The following is a 14013-nucleotide window of genomic DNA, read 5'->3' as shown; positions in this document are numbered from 1 at the left end:
GAAAGTTAACTAAACTGTAACACTTTTGAGATTTCGTGTACTGTAGTCTAAACAGCAACATAAAAAATGAATTAATGAACGTCATCTTTAACTGCAGTATGTTATTCTTGGTACGTAATTTAAAGAATGGAAATTTTCCAAAAGATACACACCCCATACGTAATTTCCTAAACATTTGTAGATGGTACACATTAGGAAACTGGTTTTCTGGCTTGTGCTAGTAGGTGTGTAAACTGTACGACCCTTATATGCTATGTCCCTGACCTTAAATACGCTTAGTAGACCAAGTATAACAAAATATTCCATATCTTAGTTCTTGCATCATTGTTTGCAGACGTTGCAATACAACATTTTCACTCTTTTTACCCACACGTGCACAGTCCGCATGATATCATATTTTACTTTTGTTGCATCTGATCATTCCTTTCCTCCCATTTTTATCTCACAACTCGGTGTACCACTCCCCTGTTTTATAAATGAGTTTCTGTTGGTTGCATCCACACAGAATCTCCAAAACAGTTTCCTTTCACAGGCGGAGCCCTAGTGCTAAATTTCTTCCCTTTTCTCCTTTTCCCTCAGATTCGGCAGTATTTATGTAGCCCTTTTTTGCCTGCCATAGCTAGTTCTGCATTAAAATTAGGGCGTAGTTCCTTTCGTTCTTCAGTGTCGAAGTTCTCTTACGCACAACGTACTTAACCCGAACATAAGCTCTTCTGATGTAAAAATATGCTCTTCTAATACGTTTTTATTTTTGCCCATGTTTTCAGTATGCCGCTTGATTTCTGGCTTAGGCATGCTTTATATACATTTACGTTCGTCTGGCCGCGCGGGATTAGCCGAGCGGTTTAACGCGCTGCAGTCGTGGACTGTGCGGCTGGTCCCGGCGGAGGTTCGAGTCCTCCCTCGGGCATGGGTGTGTGTGTGTTTCTCCTTAGGAAAATTTAGGTTAAGTAGTGTGTAGGCTTAGGGACTAATGACCTTAGCAGTTGTCCCATAAGATTTCACACACATTTGACCATTTTTTTACGTTCCTTTAATTAGTGATCTCAGTTTAGGTTTACTGCTACAGCTAAATCCAAATCGTCTGAGTTCCACTTTCCGTAACGTGTTTCTGTTGTCATACTAAAGCAATTTTTTAATTAATACCTTTCATGAAAAATATGGGAAAATCAACGTGGTCTTTAGATGATATGTTCATCAACCTATGGAACTAACAGCTGGCAATATGGCTCCAAGAAGCATGTGGTTAACGCTGATGTCACTAAACGTCAGACAATACAATCGGTATGAATTTTATAGTAGTGGCACAAATTACAACCTGGTACAATACAGGTAACTCTCCCATATTATGAATTGTATAGGAATGTAATGTAGTGAATTTTGTGCCAACACAAAAATACTGTGGCGTTGTAAAATGACAAAAATTACCAAACAACCTACTTGTTTGTTTTCAGGGAGTCTTTAACAAAACTTGTGCCGTTAAAAGAAGGATAATATTCTGTGAAGGTATTCGTAGGGTGTTCTTTTTATCAGTTTTCGTAAAAAATGAATTCAACAAAAATACCTTGAGCAGCGTCGTTCATCTTTGGTAATCGCTCACCTTTTGCAAAGACGGTATGTGGAATTTCTCCATGTAGGCGTGGACTATGTACCTTATGAAGGTCGACCAGACTCTGTTGTTGTCTCAAAAAACTTCAATAATGCACGCAACACGGCTCAAGAAGATAGTCTTCAGGCTTATAGTTCGATGGAAATATCCTTAGGCACACCGAAGGCAGGTATATTAGATTTTGGGTAAACGTTTAGCTGTGAGAAATGCACGTCCAGGGTGGATTCTGCATAATTTGCCGCAACTTGAAAACCAGGATCATATCAGATATAATACGGAAAAATTCAATAAAATCCACGAGTAAATCGAAACCCGTGTACACCATTGTAACAAAAGATGAAACTTGAATGTAATCCTATGGGTGTTCCAAGATGAACCGAAACCAACAGAAGCGGTCTGCTCGCGAAGCTCTTCGTATGTATCGAGTTCAGAAAGTAAGTTTCACACGTCTTCCTACCCTACTAAGACCACTGCGCAACACGCGTGGTGCATTCTCAGAAGAGAGTACAAATTCTGGATGTCTTGCTGACGCACTTCTGCTGTGGTGCGGTGACAAGTGCATCACAGTGAGGGACACGTACTCAGCAGTTGACGTACTCGGGAAAGTACGATTCTTGTGGACGAAACGTCTCAATTGCACACAAATTCACTGTTATATCTGGCGGTATGTGGACCAGATGCAATGTCACGTCCAGCCATGCTGCCAACTATTCGACCTAGGCCACACAGACGTGGATGATGTTCATCGGGAAGGAGGGACATACAGAGCACATCTTGCACAATGCAGTTTCCACCTTTTCGGCAAGCTGAAACTGCAGCTATGTGGAAAGAAATTTCCCAGTGATTAGGACTTTCAAACGACGGCTACAGAATGGATCCGTGACCAATGAGCGATTTTTTGATCGTTGACGGAATTAACGATTGGTAGAAAGTTCCGACCGGTTTCTAGGGAGACATTGTGACAATGTTTAAATACAGTGTCGTTGACAGAAGGTGATGAGAATAGAAAATGACTGGGGGTTATGTGAGCATAAATCCTTAACAATATTTAAATATATTTATTAACCAATTGAAAATAACGGTTTTAGCCAACTTTTCTATTGTCTCTGGATCTGCCTTTCGCACATCAAGGCCTAGCTCTTAGCAATGCTCGCAAATCACAGCTCATAATCACGGATCAAAGTCCACTCATATTAAATTTTTAAACAAAAAGGTTAGCATCTGATTTGCGAAGGAACATCGTCCAGTGGGGAAAGCAAGGATTCTATTTATTTTAACGGGGTCGTCTAAACAGGAAGAGTAGCTTGGTACTGAGATACAAATCAAGACTGAATTGAATAATTGATCTATTTATTTAAAATCTCGATGTATACAATATTAAGATGACAGAATAGCTAAGTTGCAAACAAGATGAACATAAGATCTCGTAATGTTCACTAGGAAACTAACACAAAGTAGTCTAAAATATTGAAACACAAAACTCTCTGGAAGCTCACTTTCATCATGAATGTCCCGCTGACACTGTGGGATGTACGTCATTTTTGTGGAACACTGCTTAGTATGCGCTACAAGCTTTCCTACTCGTTGTAGTTCTCAGCAGCAAAGTAAATCACGAAATAATACAACTAAACAATGGAAAATCAAGGATGGAATATAACGGTATAATGAAAAGGACAATTGCTACTCGCTATATAGCGTAGATGCTCAGTCACTGATAGGCAAAACAAAAAGCCTTTCACAATATAAGCTTTTGGCTAACAAGGCCTTTATCAAAAATAGATGACACACACACACACACACACACACACACACACACACACACTCAAGCAAACGCAATTCACACACACATGACCACAGTCTCCGGCATCTGAAACCAGACTACCGGTAGTCTGGCTTCATCTGCCATAAGTTGCGTTTGCGTGAGTGTGTGCTGCTATTTAACTCCAACAGAAGAATATGTCGGAAATGGTTCCGATATCTCCACTTGGCACTCGATCCTCTAGCATCTACAGCTCCACTCACTGTCTCCAAATGACAAAATAACAATATGTAAGCTCAAATAGCAACAGTGAACTGTTGTTGTTGTTGTGGTCTTCAGTCCTGAGACTGGTTTGATGCAGCTCTCCATGCTACTCTATACTGTGCAAGCTTTTTCATCTCCCAGTACCTACTGCAACCTACATCCTTCTGAATCTGCTTAGTGTATTCATCTCTTGGTCTCCCTCTACAATTTTTACCCTCCACGCTGCCCTCCAATACTAAATTGGTGATCCCTTGATGCCTCAGAACATGTCCTACCAACCGATCCCTTCTTCTGGTCAAGTTGTGCCACAAACTTCTCTTCTCCCCAATCCTATTCAATACTTCCTCATTAGTTATGTGATCTACCCATCTAATCTTCAGCATTCTTCTGTAGCACCACATTTCGAAAGCTTCTATTCTCTTCTTGTCCAAACTATTTATCGTCCATGTTTCACTTCCATACATGGCTACACTCCATACGAATACTTTCAGAAATGACTTCCTGACACTTAAATCAATACTGGATGTTAACTAATTTCTCTTCTTCAGAAACGCTTTCCTTGCCATTGCCAGCCTACATTTTATATCCTCTCTACTTCGAACATCATCAGTTATTTTGCTCCCCAAATAGCAAAACTCCTTTACTACTTTAAGTGCCTCATTTCCTAATCTAATTCCCTCAGCATCACCCGACTTAATTGGACTACATTCCATTATCCTTGTTTTGCTTTTGTTGATGTTCATCTTATATCCTCCTTTCAAGACACTGTCCATTCCATTCAACTGCTCTTCCAAGTCCTTTGCTGTCTCTGACAGAATTACAATGTCATCGGCGAACCTCAAAGTTTTTATTTCTTCTCCATGAATTTTAATACCTACTCCGAATTTTTCTTTTGTTTCCTTTACTGCTTGCTCAATATACAGACTGATCAACATCGGGGAGAGGCTACAACCCTGTCTTACTCCCTTCCCAACCACTGCTTCCCTTTCATGTCCCTCGACTCTTATAACTGCCATCTGGTTTCTGTACAAATTGTAAATAGCCTTTCGCTCCCTGTTTTTTACCCCTGCCACCTTTAGAATTTGAAAGAGAGTATTCCAGTCAACATTGTCAAAAGCTTTCTCTAAGTCTACAAATGCTAGAAACGTAGGTTTGCCTTTCCTTAATCTTTCTTCTAAGATAAGTCGTAAGGTCAGTATTGCCTCACGTGTTCCAGTGTTTCTACGGAATCCAAACTGATCTTCCCCGAGGTTGGCTTCGACTAGTTTTTCCGTTCGTCTGTAAAGAATTCGTGTTAGTATTTTGCAGCTGTGACTTATTAAGCTGATAGTTCGGTAATTTTCACATCTGTCAACGCCTGCTTTCTTTGGGATTGGAATTATTATATTCTTCTTGAAGTCTGAGGGTATTTCGCCTGTCTCATACATCTTCCTCACCAGATGGTAGAGTTTTGTCAGGACTGGCTCTCCCACGGCCGTCAGTAGTTCCAATGGAATATTGTCTACTCCGGGGGCCTTGTTTCGACTCAGGTCTTTCAGTGCTCTGTCAAACTCTTCACGCAGTATCATATCTCCCATTTCATCTTCATCTACATCCTCTTCCATTTCCATAATATTGTCCTCAAGTACATCGCCCTTGTATAGACCCTCTACATACTCCTTCCACCTTTCTGCTTTCCCTTCTTTGCTTAGAACTGGGTTTCCATCTGAGCTCTTGATATTCGTACAAGTCGTTCTCTTATTTCCAAAGGTCTCTTTAATTTTCCTGTAGGCGGTATCTATCTTACCCCTAGTGAGATAGGCCTCTACATCCTTACGTTTGTCCTCTAGCCATCCCTGCTTAGCCATTTTGCACTTCCTGTCGATCTCATTTTTGAGACGTTTATATTCCTTTTTGCCTGTTTCACTTACTGCATTTTTATATTTTCTCCTTTCATCAATTAAATTCAATATTTCTTCTGTTACCCAAGGATTTCTACTAGCCCTCGTCTTTTTACCTACTTGATCCTCTGCTGCCTTCACTACTTCATCCCTCAAAGCTACCCATTCTTCTTCTACTGTATTTATTTCCCCCATTCCTGTCAATTGCTCCCTTATGCTCTCCCTGAATCTCTGTACAACCTCTGGTTCTTTTAGTTTATCCAGGTCCCATCTCCTTAAATTCCCACCTTTCTTCAGTTTTAATCTACAGGTCATAACCAATAGATTGTGGTCAGAGTCCACATCTGCCCCTGGAAATGTCTTACAATTTAAAACCTGGTTCCTAAATCTGTGTCTTACCATTATATAATCTATCTGATACCTTCTAGTATCGCCAGGATTCTTCCATGTATACAACCATTTTTTATGATTCTTAAACCAAGTGTTAGTTATGATTATGTTGTGCTCTGTGCAAAATTCTACCAGGCGGCTTCCTCTTTCATTTCCGTCCCCCAATCCATATTCACCTACTATGTTTCCTTCTCTCCCTTTTCCTACACTCGAATTCCAGTCACCCATTACTATTAAATTTTCGTCTCCCTTCACAATCTGAATAATTTCTTTTATTTCATCATACATTTCTTCAATTTCTTCGTCATCTGCAGAGCTAGTTGGCATATAAACTTGTACTACTGTAGTAGGTGTGGGCTTCGTATCTATCTTGGCCACAATAATGCGTTCACTATGCTGTTTGTAGTAGCTTACCCGCATTCCAATTTTCCTATTCATTATTAAACCTACTCCTGCATTACCCCTATTTGATTTTGTGTTTATAACCCTGTAATCACCTGACCAGAAGTCTTGTTCCTCCTGCCACCGAACTTCACTAATTCCCACTATATCTAACTTCAACCTATCCATTTCCCTTTTTAAATTTTCTAACCTACCTGTCCGATTAAGGGATCTGACATTCCACGCTCCGATCCGTAGAACGCCAGTTTTCTTTCTCCTGATAACGACATCCTCTTGAGTAGTCCCCGCCCGGAGATCCGAATGGGGGACTATTTTACCTCCGGAATATTTTACCCAAGAGGACGCCATCATCATGTAATCATACAGTAAAGCTGCATGCCCTCGGAAAAAATTACGGCTGTAGTTTCCCCTTGCTTTCAGCCGTTCGCAGTACCGGCACGGCAAGGCTGTTTTGGTTATTGTTACAAGGCCAGATCAGTCAATCATCCAGACTGTTGCCCTTGCAACTACTGAAAAGGCTGCTGCCCCTCTTCAGGAACCACACGTTTGTCTGGCCTCTCAACAGATACCCCTCCGTTGTGGTTGCACCTACGGTACGGCTATCTGTATCGCTGAGGCACGCAAGCCTCCCCACCAACGGCAAGGTCCATGTTTCATGGGGGGAACAGTGAACTACAAATAAGAAATGACAATCGGTAAATAAACCAGTTGCAGCCGGAATACTGACATGTAAAACAAAAAAACTCTACGAACTTAGGTAGCAACCTAAAATTTACGTAACTCGAAAACGGATTATAAACAATATTCTAAATACACCTGCAGGAGGTAGGATGAATGAAGTGTGGGCTGAATCTACGCTTGAGCAAGCGACACAAGACTGTCCGTTTCGGGAAGATGGAGATACAAAATCTTCTTATGAGCTGCAGTTCATTCGGCGCATACAATTAATTTGCAAGCATTGACCTCCTGCATTCGACCACTTCGCTTACTTATATAACAGTTTAAATTACCTTGTCTCGCAGTGCCCAGTGGCAAATTATGAACAGTCCTCCCTCCTTCCATTAACGTCGCCGAAATTCGCGATCAGGCGACGACAGAAGCAACTCAGAGCTCTGATTCTGGCCAGAATGAAATTTATTAAAAACGTTTTCTGTGTTCCTCTAGAGTATCTAGATAATTAATACCACCTAGTACTTTTGATACGACATCCATGACTACTTGGTATACTATTTTTGATCTTGATTTATTAGTGATTTCTTGTCTGCTGCATATGCGCGAAATTTTTCGACGTTCTGAGTCATTTCTCGTATATAATGTGCTTCTTGATGAATGACTTGTTGGCTTCGTACTGATGCAGCCAGGAAAGTTTTATTCATTATGGCCACGCATTTGTCCTCGAGAATAATCAAATACCTTTTAAAAATGTCCGGAACAAAAGTAATTTCCTGTGTTGAATTTTCCACTGGACATTGGCAAGTATATCTTCACTTAGGGCTTTCTAATACTTTTCCCACAGAGAGTTTTCATTAGACGAACTGCATGTAGATAATATTATTGCAAAAAGGTTCCCGATTTCCTCTGGAAAGGACACCGGTTCGGCTTCTCGCAGCTTGTCATCCCAGTGCTGGCCTCCTACCAGTAAACCCAACCTCTGGCAACCCTCTCTAAATGACTGCCACACTTCGCCCTTTACTGCTCTGAGCTCCACAACAGATAGTAGTCCTCGAGCAGAGTGTAGAAGCATCCTTAGGAAATAACATTCAAAGTTTTTGGAGAGAACTGTGTACACTCGACCCAAGACATCAGTCGCGACTACATCGCGTCCAGGAACAGCTTGGCCAATTTTTCTCGTATGCCAAACTTTCCTCGGTGTGTTCCATATGTGATACTGAGGTATTTCTGGATACAAAAGACTTCTTGCAAAGGGATCTTGCTGACACAGTCGAAAGAATGCTGTTGATGTCGTGTGTGGCGGTTAGTCTGCCACAGTGCTTGCACTCTGCTGCGAAGTAAACTTGTTGACGGTTTTCCAAATGGACACTGAGTGGCATAACCGTAGGATGTTCTTCACGACTCGGAAATCCTAGGATTCGCCAAATTGCTTCGTTGCAAAAAAATAGTTCAAATGGCCCTAAGCACTATGGGGCTTACCATCGGAGATCATGTCCCCTAGACTTAGAACTACTGAAACCTAACTATGGGACTTAACATCTGAGGTCATCAGGCCCCTAGACTTAGAACTACTTAAACCCAACTAACCTATGGACATCACACACATCCATGCCCTAGGCAAGATTCGAACCTGCGTCCCTAGCAACAGCGCGATCCCGGACTGAAGTGCCTAGAACCGCTCGGTCACTGCAGCCGGCTGCTTCGTTGCAGCTAATGTACCTTTCCAACTGATACTTCATCCCTTCGCCGGATTTCTCTCATTGCTAATACCGACAAATGCTGAAAAATGCCATATCGCCACTTTTTTCCGTAGATATTTAATCGATTGTAGTATCCTAAAGCAGGGTAGAGGCCGGACAGGGAGTGTGAGGTCACCTGCAATTTCCGGGAGATTGTAACCTACCAACAGAAAAAATATGTATAGCATTCACATTCAGTGTAACCTCCCAACAGTTTATCATTCCGTAACCTCACAATAACAACGTTACTAACCTCTCAATAATATTGTGGCTCACTTATAACCTTTCAATAACTGACTGTGAATTTAAACTGGTAAATTTTGGACGTTAGCAGTGGTGCGTCATGGCCCTGAAAGATCGTTCTGCATAAATTCAAAATTCATACCTCAATGAAGTCGCCGGATAACGCGTATATATCTGCTCCTATAAGAAATTTTTCTGGCGCAGCCCAGTGCAACTCTGGCCATTAGATTTGTCATGTATAAAAGGAAACAACTGATTTTTCTTTACGGTAATCGGGATGACCATGGATAGCAGAAATTAGTAAATTCTTTAAATTCAAATGAATGATTGTCAAAAAGTAAATTTTATACAAAAAATTATTTATTATTAAAAGATTTTTTTAAAACATTTACATGGGACTTGGTATAACAACAGTACAAATTTTGTTGTAACAAACTACATATGCGCGCGGATGCTTTTACCTTATACTACATCGCTAAGACACCGCAACCGCTCCACACGACCGGTCCAGCCAGCTCCATACACCCGATTGCTAGCTACTACTTACTCCAACTGGCACTGGTCTTACTGCAGCCAACACTGCTGTCTGGTCTGAGATTGTCTTATAGCTTATATATCGCAGGCAGCGCGTGAGCAGTCCATCGAAATTACATCTGCTCGAGTGCGCTAGCAATAAATTCCTTAGTAATGGACCTCTTACAAGATGAGGAGCAAATAGAGAGAAACAAATTCCCAGTGAAAGCACGTTGATGACTTGGATCAGTACGAAACACTGTTACAAGACACTTATGAGAGGCGGTGATTTCCGGTCTTGACAGGATGCTTGCAGCTGGAGACTCATGTACTTCAGGTGTCTGATTATTAGCGGTTAGACTAACTATTACACTGAAGGCTAGTTCTAAATACCAGCAAAAGCGAGGTAATTGGTTTCACAACAGAAGTCAGTATCTGAATCCAAGAGGGGAGCCCAGGCAAAAGTAGCGAACACTAGCAGCAAGTTAAGTACAAACTTGTGAGCAGGACTCCATGTGAGAAAAACAGACATGGCGGAGCTTACCAACGCTAGCCACGAATGAGACTTAGTCCACGCCCAAGTGATCTGACTGAGAATTCTCTCTCAATTTAAAGAATCATGGTGGCTCACCTCATCTCCCTTTCTATAGTGGACCTACTAGTCCACCGGCACTTAACAAGCTTCGACCAATCCGACGAGTCGCTCTGCACCTCCAGGGCGCCTATGGCCAGTCGCATTTGGATTCCTCCGCTTGCCCTACTCGGTTGCTTCTGGGCTTTACGTTAGAAACTCCAAGTTCACCTGAAACCTAAACGGCACTGCTATTCCTATTATGGCCAACAACAACAGGTTTTTACTTCACTTGGCTCCACCTTCAGTCCTTATGTTTGTGCGGACTGTTGTAGAAGCACTCTAACCTGTGTAAACTATCTTCTCCTGTGGCGCCTTAAAACAGCTCGTAGACAGTGGATGGAGTTAGCAGTTAATTCTCTGGAGTGGAACTTCTCCCCATGCACAGCTGCCCAGAGCGTGTGCAGTCATCACATCTGTAGAGTTAACAGTTTAGCTTCGGTAACCTAAACCTAACGCTTTTGCTTTTTATCTGCATTGTGTGATTTCTTATCATGAAGTACCGCTGATGGCTCCCAACAGCCTTGTTGTTGTTGTTGTGGTGGTCTTCAGTCCTGAGACTGGTTTCATGCAGCTCTCCATGCTACTTTATCCTGTGCAAGCTTCTTCATCTCCCAGTACCTACTGCAACCTACATCTTTCTGAATCTGCTTAGTGTATTCATCTCTTGGTGTCCCTCTACGATTTTTACCCTCCACGCTGCCCTCCAATGCCAAATTTGTGATCCCTTGATGCCTCAGAACATGTCCTACCAACCGGTCCCTTCTTCTCGTCAAGTTGTGCCACAAACTCCTGTTCTCCCCAATTCTACTCAATACCTCCTCATTAGTTATGTGATCTACCCATCTAATCTTCAGCATTCTTCTGTAGCACCACATTTCGAAAGCTTCTACTCTCCTCCTGTCCGAACTATTTATCGTCCATGTTTCACTTCCATACATGGCTACACTCCATACGAATACTTTCAGAAACGACTTCCTGACACTTAAATCTATACTCGATGTTAACAAATTTTTCTTCTTCAGAAACGATTTCCTTGCAATTGCCAGTCTACATTTTATATCCTCTCTACTTCGACCATCATCAGTTATTTTACTCCCTAAATAGCAAAACTCCTTTACTACTTTAAGTGTCTCATTTCCTAATCTAATTCCCTCAGCATCACCCGATCTAATTTGACTACATTCCATTATCCTCGTTTTGCTTTTGTTGATGTTCATCTTATATCCTCCTTTCAAGACACTGTTCATTCCGTTCAACTGCTCTTCCAAGTCCTTTGCTGTCTCTGACAGAATTACAATGTCATCGGCGAACCTCAAAGTTTTTACTTCTTCTCCATGAATTTTAATACCTACTCCGAATTTTTCTTTTGTTTCCTTTACTGCTTGCCTCAATATACAGATTGAACAACATCGTGGAGAGGCTACAACCCTGTCTCACTCCTTTCCCAACCACTGCTTCCCTTTCATGCCCCTCGACTCTTATAACTGCCATCTGGTTCCTGTACAAATTGTAAATAGCCATTCGCTCCCTGTATTTTACCCCTGCCACCTTCAGAATTTGAAAGAGAGTATTCCAGTTAACATTGTCAAAAGCTTTCTCTAAGTCTACAAATGCTAGAAACGTAGGTTTGCCTTTTCTTAATCTTTCTTCTAAGATAAGTCGTAAGGTTAGTATTGCCTCACGTGTTCCAACATTTCTACGGAATCCAAACTGATCTTCCCTGAGGTCCACTTCTACCAGTTTTTCCATTCGTCTGTAAAGAATTCGCGTTAGTATTTTGCAGCTGTGACTTATTAAACTGATAGTTCGGTAATTTTCACATCTGTCAACACCTGCTTTCTTTGGGATTGGAATTATTATATTCTTCTTGAAGTCTGTGGGTATTTCGCCTGTCTCATACATCTTGCTCACAAGATGGTAGAGTTTTGCCATGACTGGCTCTCCCAAGGCCATCAGTAGTTCTAATGGAATGTTGTCTACTCCTGGGGCCTTGTTTCGACTCAGATCTTTCAGTGCTCTGTCAAACTCTTCACGCAGTATCATATCTCCCATTTCGTCTTCATCTACATCCTCTTCCATTTCCATAATATTGTCCTCAAGTACATTGCCCTTTTTTGTGGCGGTGTTCGTAGCGACAAACAATTCGCGGTAGAACGGCTTACGAAGTCACCACCACACTTTTAATAGCGGGCCGACCGGTCCGCTGGAACAGTGAACAGAAAGATGAAAACCCAAACACTCTGATTAAATAAAAGTCGGTACTTATCTTTATTGTCGAAGATACAGAAACACAATAGTGAACTCCGTGTCTACAGAGATCTGTCTAGTTCGAGTCGGAGCGGCTAGGTCGGCGTCGGCTGACGACAAACAACAACTCTGCTGCGATGAACACACAACTGACTAGCAAGTACACAATTCGGTGGCGAGTATACAACTGAGCGGCGAATACAGAACTGTCCTAGCGCTCGCGACTCCAGCGCTTAAGAAGCCAGAAGCCAGCGGTGGCGCGCGCAGACTTGCGGCGATTTGCTGTCTCGCTGGCGCTGCTTATGCGGACGGCGTCCGGACTTTGATGCTGCCAACCTTTTGGCAGCGGGCTCGGGTGGCATTACTGGCTAGGACATAACACTCCTCCCCCCCAAATCGCCGCACCGTCGTTGAATAATGACGTGGCGAGCGTCGACGGCGGGGGAGGGGTCTGGCCGCAGGCGTAGCAGAAGAGACCGGGGCGGAGACTGTTGTCGGTGGCAGTCCCCGGTCCGCACCCCAGCATTGGCTGCGCGGGGCCTCGGGAAACACCGACTGAAAACCGAGGTCAGGGTGCACGCCTGTGACCACGGGTGCAGCTTCTGGTACTGGACGCGACGGGGCGTCAGGACCCACGAAGAGAGGCAGCGTCTCCTGACGCTGCGTCGACGGCTGCTGAGAGGGCGCCGGACAAGGCGCTGCGGTGTCAGACTCCTTGGGGGTGCCCAAGGAAAGGGGCTGCAGGACAGGCTGCACAGCCACCGCTTGGGAAGGCGGCCCGGCTGAGGGGTCGACGTCCATCAGCTCCGAAGGCGGTGGCGACTGAAGAGGGACCGCAGGCGCCGAAGCGACCACCTGGGGCGCTCCCGGAGGAAGCTGCGCGGGAGGCATCCACGGGACGGGCTGTCGGCGTGGTAGCGGCGACGGCTGCTGCTGCTGCCCCGGGGGCGGCAGCGAAGTCGGAAGGCGCGGCTGGAACCCGCCGCGGACCAAATCTGTGGACAAAGAACGAGCGGCAGAATCCGGGCGGCCAGCGCGGCGCAACTGGTTCTGATGCCTCCTGTGCACCCCAGTAGCACCTTGAACAGTATAAAAACCGCGACCCTGGACACTTATCACGGTACCACGTTCCCAACGACGGCGACCGTGATAAACTCTGAAAAAAACGGCGTCGTCGCGCTGAAAACGCGTGCGATGCTCAGAAGCGGCGGGTCGATCCGGGGGGTGCAACAACCGTAGTAGGGTGCAATGACGACGGCCGTGGAGAAGCTCCGCAGGCGAAGGGCGTCGCGTGGCGTGGTCCGGTACGACGACAGGAACGTGATGAGCGCCTGCTGACGAGAGTGCGTAGCACGAAGGCGGTCCATATGATCCTTGAATGTGCGTACAAAACGTTCCGCTGCACCATTCGATTGAGGGTGGAACGGCGGAGTAAGAACATGGCGAATGCCATTGGCAGAACAAAAACTTTCAAATTCAGCAGAGGTAAATTGTGGACCATTGTCAGACACTAAAACTTCTGGAAGACCCTCAATACAAAAAATTGAAGTCAACGCCTCTATAGTTTGTGCAGACGTTGTAGACTGCATGGGCACAACAAACGGAAAATTACTAAATGCATCTATCACGATGAGCCAACGAGAATTCCAATATGGACCAGC

This window comes from Schistocerca piceifrons, chromosome 8 (assembly GCF_021461385.2).
Source record: "Schistocerca piceifrons isolate TAMUIC-IGC-003096 chromosome 8, iqSchPice1.1, whole genome shotgun sequence".
Lineage (NCBI taxonomy): Eukaryota > Metazoa > Arthropoda > Insecta > Orthoptera > Acrididae > Schistocerca > Schistocerca piceifrons.
This window is presented reverse-complemented; position numbering follows the sequence as displayed.